Raw genomic sequence first — 13,532 nt, forward strand, 5'->3', positions numbered from 1 at the left:
CCAAATAGCATGATAAGTACAAGAAGTTGCTGCCAAATATTCAACCTCACAAGTTGAAAATGTCACAATGGGTTGCTTTTTAGAACTCCAAGAGATGCAACAATTTCCCAAGAAAAACACAAATCTAATGGTGCTTTTTATATCATCGATGCTATTGGAAAAATCACTATCACAAAATCCCATAAGTTGAAAGTCATGAGAAGACAAGTAGAATAACCCAAATTCAATCTTACCTTTTAGGTAACGAAGAATCCTTTTATCAACCTTACTGTGAGCTGACTTAGGAGCTTCAATGTAACGGCTCATTACTCCAACTGCAAATAGGATATCAGACCTTGTACATGTCAAGTATCTCAAACTTCCCACAATACTTTTGAAAAGAGTTGGATCTTCCTTTATTTCATCATCAAAGTTTGACAACGTCACTCCACACTAGTATTAATAGGATTGCAATCAAGCATTTTGAATTTTTTCAATACCTGCTTTGCATAACCTTCTTGCGAGATGAATATGTCGTCCTCCGTTTGTTTCACTAATAGGCCCAAATAACATCAGCCATCTCGAAGTCAAGTGACATGTGCTTCTTGAATGCTTCAATTAAATTCAGATTATCTCCTGTAAAGATCAAATCATCCACGTAAAGACAAACTATCAAGATATCTCACATCATTTATCTTGACATAGAGTGAATGTCCATGAAGACATTGAACAAAACCACTTTCTCGAAAATACTTGTCGATGCGCTATACCATGCATGGGGTGCTTGTTTAAACCCATATAATGCCTTTTCAACCTTCGGCATTTATCTTCTTGCCCTTGGACTTTGTATCTCATGGATTGCTTAATGTAAAATTCCTCTTCAAAAAACCGTTAATAAATATTGATTTTTCATTAAGTTGATGTATGTTCCACTTCATTTGAGCCACTAAGGAAATAAGAAAACAAATTGTTTCAATTTGGACAACGGATGAAAAGACTTCATCATAATCAACCTCATGTTTTTGCTTGTAGCCTTTAACAACAAGCCTTACTTTGTATTTCACCACTTAATACTCTTTTCATGAAAAACACTTAAATTATTAAGGAACCAAGAAATCTAAGATTATAAAAATATAGATCACACATAAATTTATAATATGATAGAGTGCACCACTAAACTAAAGTTTCGATGTCAAAAAGTTTCCTAAAAATATGTGTACCTTGTTATAAAATATATATGAATAGTTTTCTTACTCATGTCTGCACAAATTTATCATGTCTTCTGATTTTTTATAATACTATTTATAAATTTTTCCCTAATATTGTAATAAAAATATAAATTTTTTTTCTATCATTGTATTTATTCATATAAAAAAAGAGTTCGGAATACAACAACCATAATTTTTTTTTGAAAACTTTAAGGTTAAAAGCTGTATAATATATGCATCCATAATAAATTGCAATAATAAATTTCACATGAAAATGATATAAATAAATTATATTGTTAAATTTGTGTATAAGATTATCTAGCGATAACCAAAAAAAAAGTTTTATTATAGCTATATAATAGTTTATAATTTTGTAAACAATATATCAATAATGTAATAAGATATTTTCTTAATTAAACAATTCAGAAAAATGTATTAAGTTAAATAATTATATTAAATCTGTGTTCAAGGGATAAAAATATATGTGAGGCCAAAGTATTGCTGGAAATATACTACTGCAAAACAAAACCGTTAGCGCTGACAGGAAACCAAACTGAGTGTAAATAAAATAAGAATCATTGTGCCGTTGAAGAACCATTGCCTTATAAGCAAATTCACCCTGATTGGTGTAATCGTGTAGTGGATGTTGCCCCCCAAGGTTAACACAGTACTTCAATATTCGTACACCCGAATAAAGAAAGTGGAACATAATTGGCATTGCTCTTCTAAAAAGAATGGAAATCGAAAAACAAAAGCAGTTGATTGGAACTTTGATCAGAAAATAAACTAGAAGAAACCAGTGAAACCACACTAGGTTCAATTCCCAAGAAAGATTAGAGGGGTCACAAATGGTCCTGCTTAAAACTCAATCTCCTAGATATAATTTCCCTCTCGTGTAATTTCGTAGAACACCAAAATTTAGAGAACAAAGAGAAGCTATTCTGTTCTCTTGTTGTGTTCAATGAAAAATGAGGAGAATGACCTCCTATTTATACAATTTTTTGAAGGGAAAAATGGTAAAATAACAGTTTCAGTTTCCATAAATAGTAGAGGATTTCTAGAAACACGAAAATTTATGTGCTTTTTACATGCCCTTTTTAACATAAAATCATGCTATTTTGGTTAAATTCTTGTCGAAAAATAATTAAATATTATAAAATAATTAAATTATGTTAAAAATATGAACATGATGAATTTTAATAAATTTTATAGTTAATTTTGATTAATTTTGACCATTTTCGACAGATTCACACAAAGGGCGAAAATTGGCTTGGTAGACAGTGCTCAAAGAATAAAACTGAGAAGCAATTTGAAGTATCAAGGCAAATTTATTTCCAGCCTAAGATGGTCCAAAAATGTGTGTTAATTCATAATAAAATTAATTTTAATTTATTCCCAATTTAATTTGGGATAAATAAATTATTATTAATTAATTTTGGAAAATAAGGGTCCAGTTGAACCGCATTGGTTGAACCAAATCTAGTGAACCGAACCAGCCACCAATTGGGCTGCCCTTGAAGAACTTTCAACCTTGCATTCAAACCCCTCCAAAAAATGTGGCTTTATGGATTTGCCCCAGGCTATTTTTAGCAAAGTTGAATCTCTCAACTTTGCCATGTGTGTGGCCATCCAAGGGGGGTCTCTTTGGCTGATAGAATTTGATATTTTTAGCAGCCACAATCAGCTATAAAAGCCACCCCTTGCGATCATTCAAATCATCCCTCACACTCTCATTCTCTCTTCTCCTCTCTCACTTTCTCTCAACTTTTCCTTCCCATTTTCCCTTTTGTTCAAGTCTCGATTTCTTCTCCTGGGAAAGAGGTCCTCATCAGCCATTGTTGAGCAGCAATTAAAGTGTTCATAAGCCACCTTGATAGCTGAGGACAACAGAGAATGAAGAACGGAGAAATTAGTCAAGCCACAGAGAAACACCGGATTTGCTTCTTGTTCCCCATCTCTTTAAATTTCGTTGTTGTTTTGACAAACATGTTTATGAATATTTATGCTATTGAAATGGTTATTTTAATCAATCTAGCTTGAATTTAATTCGTGTTGGGTTGATTATATTTTTCCTGCTTGAATTATTGAAATTGTGTTTGTGCTGTTATAGGCCTCGGTAAGATGCTTGATTAAGTAAAATCATGCCTAAGTTATTCTTGCAATATTAATTGTTAGATAACTAATGAATTAATTATTAAATCGTATTGAAATTGATATTAGTCGACACAATACTAATCAGTGCATGTTTATTCTTCTAAGGTAGATGAAGTTAATTTAGCATTGTATTTGGCGATACATATGCCTTGCATAACTTGTAAGATTATTGTGATTAAACTGTTTCAAGGTAGAAATACTCTGTTACCTCACTTGATCTTTTATATGCTTGTGAAGATTGATTAATCACTTAGATTGACATTGAAAAATGTTCAAGAGATTGATTAATTTAATAAGTATGTATGAGCAGTAGTTAGCAAATTACTGAGTTGCCTTGAATTTGTTTGTAGTAGTATAAACATAAGTTTAATAATTCTAAGTTAAAGGAATGTAATTAATCCAACACAATTATATTGTATTGATTAAACCTTATTTGAAATCGTGCATTAGAATCTTTTTATTTTTAATTTTTTTACTTAGTTTTTAACCTTTAGTTTTTAATCATCTTTAAACCAAAATATTTTCCATCACCAAAGTGCTTTAACATTAATTTCATAAATATTCTTTTTTAAGTCCCTGTGGGTACGATAACTCGACATTTACTTGTCACTTATATTACTTGTTGCGATTGTGTACACTTGCACATTTTCATCGTTCCATGTTTTTGGCGCCATTGTCGGGGACTGTTTTAAAAAAAAAGCCATTATTTGTGAATCTGTTTTTACATTTTGGTTTATTTATTTTCTTGTTTAGATCTTTACTTACTTAATCTTTCTGTGATTATTTCAAGTGTTTATGAGTATTGACTAGATTATCAACTTACTCCCTATGGACCCTAAAATAGAACGAACCTTTCAACAGCGAAGAAGACAAGCGAACCAGAAAAGGACCGAAGAGATAAACTTTGAGAATATGAATCAATGAAACGGAGCAAACCTTGCTAAGAATCCTATCCTTATTGCTGATGATAGGGATAGAGCTTTACGACAGCATGCCGTGCCAGTATTTAATGATCTTAATTCGGGTATTAGGAGACCCAAAATCGAGGCACAACAATTCGAGCTGAAGCCAGTCATGTTCCAGATGCTTCAGACTGTGGGCTAATTCAATGGAATGCCTACTGAAGATCCTCATCTTCACTTAAGACTGTTTATGGAAGTGAGCGATTCTTTTAAGTTAGCCGGAGTACACGAAGATGCATTACAACTGAAGTTGTTCCCATATTCGCTAAGGGACAGAGCTCGTGCCTGGTTGAAGTCATTGCCACCGAACTCTATTTCTACATGGCAAGATTTAGCCGAGAGATTCCTCATGAAGTATTTCCCGCCGAGAAAGAATGCCAAGTTGAGGAATGAGATCACTGCCTTCCAACAAATGGATGATAAGTCCCTGTGTGAGGCATGGAAAAGGTACAAAGGGTTATTACGAAAGTGCCCTCATCATGGAATCCCACATTGCATTCAACTTGAGACATTCTATAATAGTCTCAATGCTCACACGACGATGGTAGTGGATGCCTCTGCTAATGGTGCTCTCTCTTCCAAGTCTTATAATGAGGCTTACGAAATTATTGAGAGGATTGTCAGCAACAATTATCAATGGCCAACCAATCGAGCAGCGTTAGGAAGATGATTCGCTGGAATACATGAAGTGGACGCTCTCACTTCACTCGCATCTTAGGTATCTTTAATATCCTCAATACTTAAGAATTTTACCACTAATGGGTTTAACAGTTTTGCAGCCCAACCACCTAACTAATTTGAGAATATAGCTTGTGTGCATTGTGGGGAAGGAAATTTGTTTGAAGAATGTCCATCGAACCCCAAATTCGTATATTACATGGGTAACCAAAACCAAAACCGAGGGAGGCAAGGACTGCAATCCAACTTTTATAACTCATCATGGCGAAATCACCCGAATTTTTCTTGGAGTAACCAAGGGGCTTGAACCAGTAACACTTACGCCCAACCTAGACTAACTCAGCCGCCTAGTTTCCCACAACAAGTTCAGAAGCCAACCCAAGCGGAACCATCCAATAGCTTAGAGAATCTATTGAAGGCATACATGGCGAAAAAGCGACACCACTCTAAGGAATTTGGAGAATCAAGTGGGCTAGCTTGCTATTGAACTCAGGAACCGACCACAAGGTGCTCTACCTAGTGACATGGAGAATCCGAGAAATCTCGGGAAGGAACATTGTAAAGTGTTGACTTTGAGGAGCGAAAAGATAGTAGAGACCAACACTAGGGAAGTTGAAAAAGAGCTAGCTGACGCTCAAGATTCAGAAGAAGTTCAACCAAGTGTTGAAATTCTAGTTTCACCAGAATCAGAATCTGCAAAACCCGACAAAGTAACCTTAGGACCAGCTAATTCTGATCAACTAACAATGTCGTTAGATGTAGAATTGCCTCCAAAAATGAATCAACCAAAATCAGTCCCAGTAATGAAACCACCACCACCCCCTACCCTCAAAGACTTCAGAAGCAGAAGTAGGAGATTCAATTCAAGAAGTTCCTTAACGTACTCAAGCAATTTCACATCAACATCCCGTTGGTTGAAACACTTGAGCAAATTCTGAACTATGTCAAGTTCATGAAAGATATCTTATCCAATAAACGAAGACTTGGAGAATTTGAGATGGTAGCTCTGACGAAGGAATGCAGCGCATATTTTCAAGATAAACTACCCTCAAAATTGAAGGATCCTGGATGTTTTACCATACCGTGCAACATTGGAGCAACATATTGTGGTAATGCATTATGTGACTTAGGTGCAAGTATCAACTTGATGCCTATGTCAATATTTAGGAAGTTGGGGATACGAGAAGTTAGACCAACTACAGTTACGGTTCAACTAGCAGATCGATCCTTAGCACATCCAAAAGGAAAAATCAAGGACGTATTGGTACATGTAGATAAGTTTATCTTTCTTGCTGACTTTGTAATTCTAGATTTTAAAGTAGACAAAGAAGTACCAATCATCTTAGGAAGGCGGTTCCTAGCAATTGGAAGGACCCTTATTGATGTGCAGAAGGGTGAACTCACTATGTGTGTTCAGGATGATCAGGTAACATTTAATGCCTTTAAGTCCATGCGATTTCCTGACACAATGGATGATTGCTTTGCAGTGTTCGGTTTAGAGGATTTAATAGTGGAGAAGGAACTCAATTGTGTTGAGGACCCACTGGAAAGAATTTTGACATTGGATCCTCCAAATGATGAAGAGGAGGATGAATACTGAGCTTTCCTAGAAGCTAATCAAAGGGGATTTAATCCGCAATCCTATTTTGAATCTTTGGAGTTAGAAAAGAGGGACTATTCCCAACCAAAAGCGTCAATCGAGGAGCCACCTAAATTAGAACTCAAGGTATTACCTTCTCATTTAAAATACGTTTATTTAGGTAACGCTTCTACTCTGCCTATGATTGTTTCAGCAGAATTGACCACTAAGCAAGAAGAGAAACTTATCTTAGTTTTGAAACAATTCAAGAAGGCCATCGGATGGAACATAGCTGATATTCGCGATATTAGTCCATCTGTATGTATGCACAAGATTATCCTAGAAGATGGCCAAAAAGGGACGATCGATGGACAACAGAGACTGAACCCCATCATGAAGGACGTAGTAAAAAAAAGATATCATCAAGTGGTTAGATGCAGGTATCATCTATCCCATCTTAGACAGTTCATGGGTAAGCCCGGTCCAGTGCGTGCCAAAAAAAGAGGTATCACGGTCATAGAGAACGAGAACAACTAGTTGATACCGACTAGAATGGTTACGGGATGGAGAATCTGCATCGATTACCAGAAGCTGAACAAGGCGACTAGGAAAGATCACTTTCCTTTGCCGTTCTTGGACCAGATGCTAGATAGACTCGCAGGACGAGATTATTACTGTTTTCTTGATGGATACTCAGGGTATAATCAAATTACAGTAGCACCGGAAGATCAACACAAAACGACATTCATCTACTCGTACGGTATGTTTGCATTTAGACGCATGCCATTTGGTTTATGTAATGCACCTGTTACATTTCAAAGATATATGATGTCTATTTTTACTAACATGGTTGAGAAATATTTGGAAGTTTTTATGGACGATTTTTCAGTATTTGGAGATACTTACGATGATTGCTTAGCCAATCTAACTAAGGTACTAAGGCGATGCGAAGAAACGAATCTCGTACTCAACTGGGAAAAGTGCTATTTTATGGTAAGAGAATGAGTTGTTTTAGGGCATCGGATAATGAGACATGGGATCGAGGTAGACAAAGGAAAGGTAGACGTTATTAAGAGACTCCCACCTCCAACATCTGTAAAGGGTGTTAGGAGCTTTTTGGGCCATGCCGGTTTTTATTGAAGATTTATCAAGGACTTCTCTAAAGTTGCTAAACCCTTATGCAAATTATTGGAGAATGACTCTATATTCAAGTTTGATGAGGAATGCTTAAAACCTTCAATGATTTGAAGAATCAATTAGTCACGGCACCCATAATCGTCACACCAGACTGGGATTTGCCATTTGAATTGATGTGTGACGCAAGTGACTTCGCAATTAGAGTTGTCTTGGGCCAGTGAAGGAGCAAATTTTTTCATCCCATCTACTACACAAGTCAAGCCCTAACAGGAGCTGAACTAAATTATATGATAATAGAAAGAGTTACTTGCTATTGTGTTTGCTTTCGACAAGTTTCGACCTTATCTGGTAGGTACGAAAGTGATTGTCTATACGGACCACTCAGCAATTAAGTATTTACTTGCAAAGAAAGACGCTAAGCTGAGACTGATCCGATGGGTACTTCTACTTCAAGAGTTCGATCTAGAAATTCAAGATCAAAAGGGAGTCGAAAATCAAGTAGCAGATCACTTGTCCAGATTGGAGCCACAAGAAAGGAATTCTCCTCTTATACCAATTTAGAAGACGTTTCCAGACGAACATATCCTGAAGGTAAATCATGTCCATAATACCCCTTGTTTTGCTGATATTGCTAACTATTTAGCTTGTGGTTTGATGCCAATTGATAAGACGTATCAACAAAGGAAAAAGTTTCTACACGATGTGAAGTACTATTTCTGGGAAGAGCCATATGTGTTTAAAAAGTGTGTAGATCAGATGATCAGGAGATGCGTGGTAGAAGATGAAATACCGAAGATTTTATACCACTGTCACTCAGCTTCAAGTGGGGGACATTTTGAAGGTACACGTACAGTGGCCAAAGTATTGCAAGCTGAATTCTTTTGGCCAACACTGTTCAAGGATGCATATGCTTACGGAAAGAGTTATGATCGATGTCAAAAGGTTGGAAATGTGACCAACAGAAATGAGATGCCTCGAACAAGCATCATTGAGGTAGAGTTGTTCAATGTATGAGGTATTGAATTTCTTGGTCCTTTTCCTCCGTCTTGCGGTCACAAGCACATACTAGTAGCAGTAGACTATGTGTTTAAGTGGGTCGAGGCTGAGGCATATCCGACAAATGATGCTAAGGTTGTGATGAAGTTTCTGCAGAAGCATGTGTTCAGAAGGTTTGGAACCCCAAGAGCTATCATCAGTGATGAATGATCTCACTTTTTGAATAAGTGGTTAAAATGGTTATTAGACAAGCACGGAGTGAAACACAAGGTTGCAACAGCTTACCATCCGCAGAGAAATGGGCAAGCTGAACTGGTAAATAAGGAGATCAAAGGCATACTTGAGAAGGTGGTCTGCCCGAACCGACGAGATTGGTCCACAAGATTAGATGATGGTTTATGGGCTTACAAAACAACATACAAGACACCATTAGGGATGTTGCCCTATAGGTTGGTATTTGGAAATTCCTACCATCTACCATTGGAGTTAGAGCACAAAGCTTACTGGACTCTTCAACAGCTTAATTTGGATCCTAAGCTCACGAAAGAGAAACGGATGTTCCAACTCAATGACTTAGAAGAGTTCCGAATTTTCTCATATGAAAATGTCAAATTACTTAAAGAAAGACTCAAGAAAAATGGCATGACAACCACATTCTAGTTTGAGAATTTGAAGCAGATCAGCAAGTCTTGTTGTCCAATTCCAGATTGAAGTCTATCCATACGGGGTTGTCGAACTCCAAGGTAAGGGAGGTAATTTCTGAGTTAATGCTCAGCGCTTGAAACATTGTTGGTGGGATAAAATTGAATGGGATAAAATCTTGTTCATTTTATCGGATACTTAATTTTTCATTTTTCTTTTTGAATAAATGACTTAGGGTATATTTTTGGGTAAAGTATGTTAAAATAAATTCAGTCTAGGAGATTGGAACTTAAGCGGGACCCTGTGTGACCCCTCCAATCTATAATGAGAATTTATTTTAACATAGTTTTCCAAGAAATTATCCCTTAAATGGAAAAATAAATTTTTAGGTTCAAATAAAATGGTCAATTTTGATCGAAGTTTTAATTTGCAACTCAATTTTAAATTTTCATTAAGTCTAGGGACTTAATTGATTTATTTTTATAATTTAGTCGCTGTTTTCGTAAATAATAAAAAAACTAGGTGCCTTTCTTTGTGAATATTTTCAAAAAGCATCTAGAATAAATATCTTTAATATTATTAATAATTTGATAAACTTTAATATATAATTATATTATTTATAATTTATATATTAATTTTTATCAACTTAGCTTAGAATTAGGATTAATTAGAAATTTTTTATTTCTGCACAATAAAATAAGAGATGGGAATCAAAAGTAAATATGGACAAGTAGTAAAGTCTAAAGTGTGGCAATAGGCATATACATGTCTAGGATTGGATCTAGGAAGAGCTTGGTACTTAAGCAGTCAAATTGACTCACCTCCTCTTTTTTGAAATCCTACCTGGTGTATAGTATCTATTCACGTTAAACAATGAGGACATTTTCCATTTTAAGTTGGGGGGACCGAAAATTGAAATTATTTCCACTCAGAATAAAATTTTTCTTTTAATTATGAATATGATATATTTTTGTTCAATAAATTTGAACTTTGTTAAGTATGCTAAATTTAAGTATGAATAAAGTTTGATTATTTCAATAAATTGTTATGTTAGCTTAATAATGACATGAAATGTATTTCTTAAAAAGCATGCAAATCATACCATAAAATTTTAGTTCTTTAGGAAAGTTAGGCATGCATGAAAGTTTAAGTCTTTAGAATTGACTTAGTAGTTTCTTGAGGCGAAATCCTAGGAAGCATGGAATATTGAAAATGATTTAGGCAACTGTTGTTTGGACCGTTTGAGCCTTACAAGCCAACCATGATGAAATTTTTATCCTTTGAAACCCAAATTTGAGACTTTATGGCCTAATTTTATTTGAACCCTTACAAAGTTAGCCATCACTTTTATTAATTATCTTAAAAATGTCTCAAACACTAAACTAGTACTATTCAGAGTATTCTTTGAAAATAAGTTTGGGGAGTTGCAAAGAAGTATGAAATGCTCTAAAAATTGTAGTACATGCAGTAATATACTCGAAAAAAAAGCATATGTACTTGAAGTAAATTGCACTAAAGAGCATGTGAAAAGAAAGAAAAGTTGATGTATTGAAGGTAATTATTCCGAAAGGTCCGATACAAGCTGAGTCTAGGGTTTTTTTTAAACATAAAATTATCTATCTTTTACCTACCCCTAAGCCCAGCCACGTTACAACCTTGTTAAAGACCTATTGATTCAAAGTTCCAATGTTACCTACATTAGTGGAGAGAAATTGCTTTGTTCAACATATGAAGACATCAGTTAAGCTTAATGATTGCAGTTTAATTTTTAATAATTGATTAAAATCAAATTGGTAGGGATTAACATGTCTTTATTAAGAAACATTTAGTATAATTTTTCTATTGTAGTAATTGTTGAGATTAATTTGAACGATATATATACTTGAGTAGCATAATTATCAAATTTCTTATTTTTGAGCATAAGTATATTGATTTCATGATTTTGAGAAGAATGTTGTTCTGAAGGAGTTTTCAAAAAGTGTTTTCAAGAAAATCCTTTTCAAATTTGTGCATTACTCGAGACGAGCAATGAATTAAGTTTGGGGTGTGGAAACATGAAAATACATGTTTTTACATGCCCTTTTAAACTTAAAATCATGCTATTTCGATTAAATTCTTGTCGAAAAATAATTAAATATTATAAAATAATTAAATTATGTTAAAATATGAACATGATGAATTTTAATTAATTTTATAGTTAATTTTGATTAAATTTGACTATTTTCGACAGATTCGTACAAATGGTGAAAATTGGCTCGGCAGAAAATGCTCGAAGAATAAAACCGAGAATCAATTTGAAGCATCGAGAAAAATTTATTTCCAGCCTAAGATGGTCCAAAAATGTGTGTTAATTGATAATATAATTAATTTTAATTTATTCCCAATTTAATTTGGGCTAAAAAATTATTATTAATTAATTATGGAAAAAAAGGGTCCAGTTGAACCGCATTGGTTGAACCGAATCTAGTGAACCGAACCAGCCACCGATTGGGCTGATGCTGACCCAAATCAGCATTTTATCTGACTAAATAAGCTTGCAAAGAATCCCTTGAATAACTTTCAACCTTGCATTCAAACCCCTCCAAAAGCTGTGGCTTTATGGATTTGCCCTAGGCTATTTTTAGCAAAGCTGAATCTCTCAACTTTGCCATGTGTGTGGCCAGCCAAGGTGGGTCTCTTTGGCTGATGGAATTTTCTATTTTTAGTAGCCACAATCAGCTATAAAAGCTTCTGATCACTCAAATCATCCCTCACACTCTCATTCTCTCTTCTTCTCTCTCACTTTCTCTCAACTTTTCCTTCCCATTTTCCCTTTTGTTCAAGTGTCGATTTCTTCTCTTGGGAAAGAGGTCCTCATCAGCCATTGTTGAGTAGCAATTAAAGTGTTCATAAGCCACCTTTGTGGCTGAGGACAACAGAGAACGAAGAACGGAGAATCAATGCAAGCCATGGAGAAACACCAGATTTGCTTCTTGTTCCCTATCTTTTTAAATTACGTTGTTGTTTTGACAGTCATTTTTATGAATATTTATGCTATTGAAATGGTTATTTTAATCAATTTAGCTTGAATTCAATCAGTGTTGGGTTGATTATATTTTGCCTGCTTTATTGAAATTGTGTTTGTGTTGTTATAGGCCTCGGTAAAATGCTTGATTAAGTAAAATCATGCCTAAGTTATTCTTGCAATATTAATTGTAAGATAACTAATGGATTAATTATTAAATCGTATTGAAATTGTAATTAGTCGACACAATACTTAATCAATGCATTTTTATTCTTCTAAGGTAGCTGAAGTTAATTTTGTTGGAACGCCGGCACCCTTACGACGCAGTGGAAAAAATATAACACCCGGTGATCCTAACCATGGATCCATGTGTGAGGAACGAATCGGGGTGAAAAAAGGGTTTCAAAAGTACCGAATGGTGATTTTTAGTAGACATCGATGGCTCGGCAATGAGTAATCTGATCTACTATTGAACCAAGCCGCAATCTTTGATGACTTCGACCTCTACGTAATCCACCCAGTTAACTATGAGTGGAAGGAATCCCCAAACAGTTTTGGAGAAGACTTTGCTTTTACGGTTGCTAGACTCACCAACCAAAGAAAAACGAGATTTTATATCTTATTATTTTTTAGGGTTTCTCAAAATTAAATAAATATAATAATGTTCAAAAAATCCAAAATTATAATTACATTAATTATAATAAAGATTTCGGTAAACTATATTTATTTATATACGAACCAAAATCATATTCTCATTATGTGTACAACAACCTTGTACATATAATGTGTTTGATATTTAATTACCCAATTAAATTAATTCTATAATTAATTTAATTCATGCGACAACCAAACACAATACTAATTATGTTTTATTCCGTTCATTTCAACTATAGGGTGTGACCCTATAGGTTCTTGTAACGTTAGCAGTAATGTTAGAACGATTCCAATGTTACAAACAATAAGTGGAACCTAGCAATGCATCATTGCTACCTAAGTCACAAGAAATCATGATTCGACATAACATTTTTATGATTAATCTGTTCATGCACTAATCCTTAGGTCCTTATCTCTGGATTGAACACAAGTCATGGAATAGTCACACTTGTATAGTCCATTCCATGTTCCTTGATATCTTAAGTAGACTATGATATACAAATAAGTATGACATCTCATATCAGCTTATTTGAGCATGG

General features: G+C 34.7%; 1 non-coding gene across 1 annotated transcript; it reads right to left on the bottom strand.

Annotated features, from left to right (window-relative positions):
• Positions 1–4,682: 4,682 nt before the first annotated feature.
• LOC121216472 (small nucleolar RNA R71) lies at positions 4,683–4,789 on the bottom strand. The gene has a single exon (XR_005912654.1). It is a non-coding gene; the product is annotated as a small nucleolar RNA R71 (small nucleolar RNA).
• Positions 4,790–13,532: the final 8,743 nt, after the last annotated feature.

Source organism: Gossypium hirsutum, chromosome D04 (genome assembly GCF_007990345.1).
Source record: "Gossypium hirsutum isolate 1008001.06 chromosome D04, Gossypium_hirsutum_v2.1, whole genome shotgun sequence".
NCBI classification, from domain to species: Eukaryota; Viridiplantae; Streptophyta; class Magnoliopsida; order Malvales; family Malvaceae; genus Gossypium; species Gossypium hirsutum.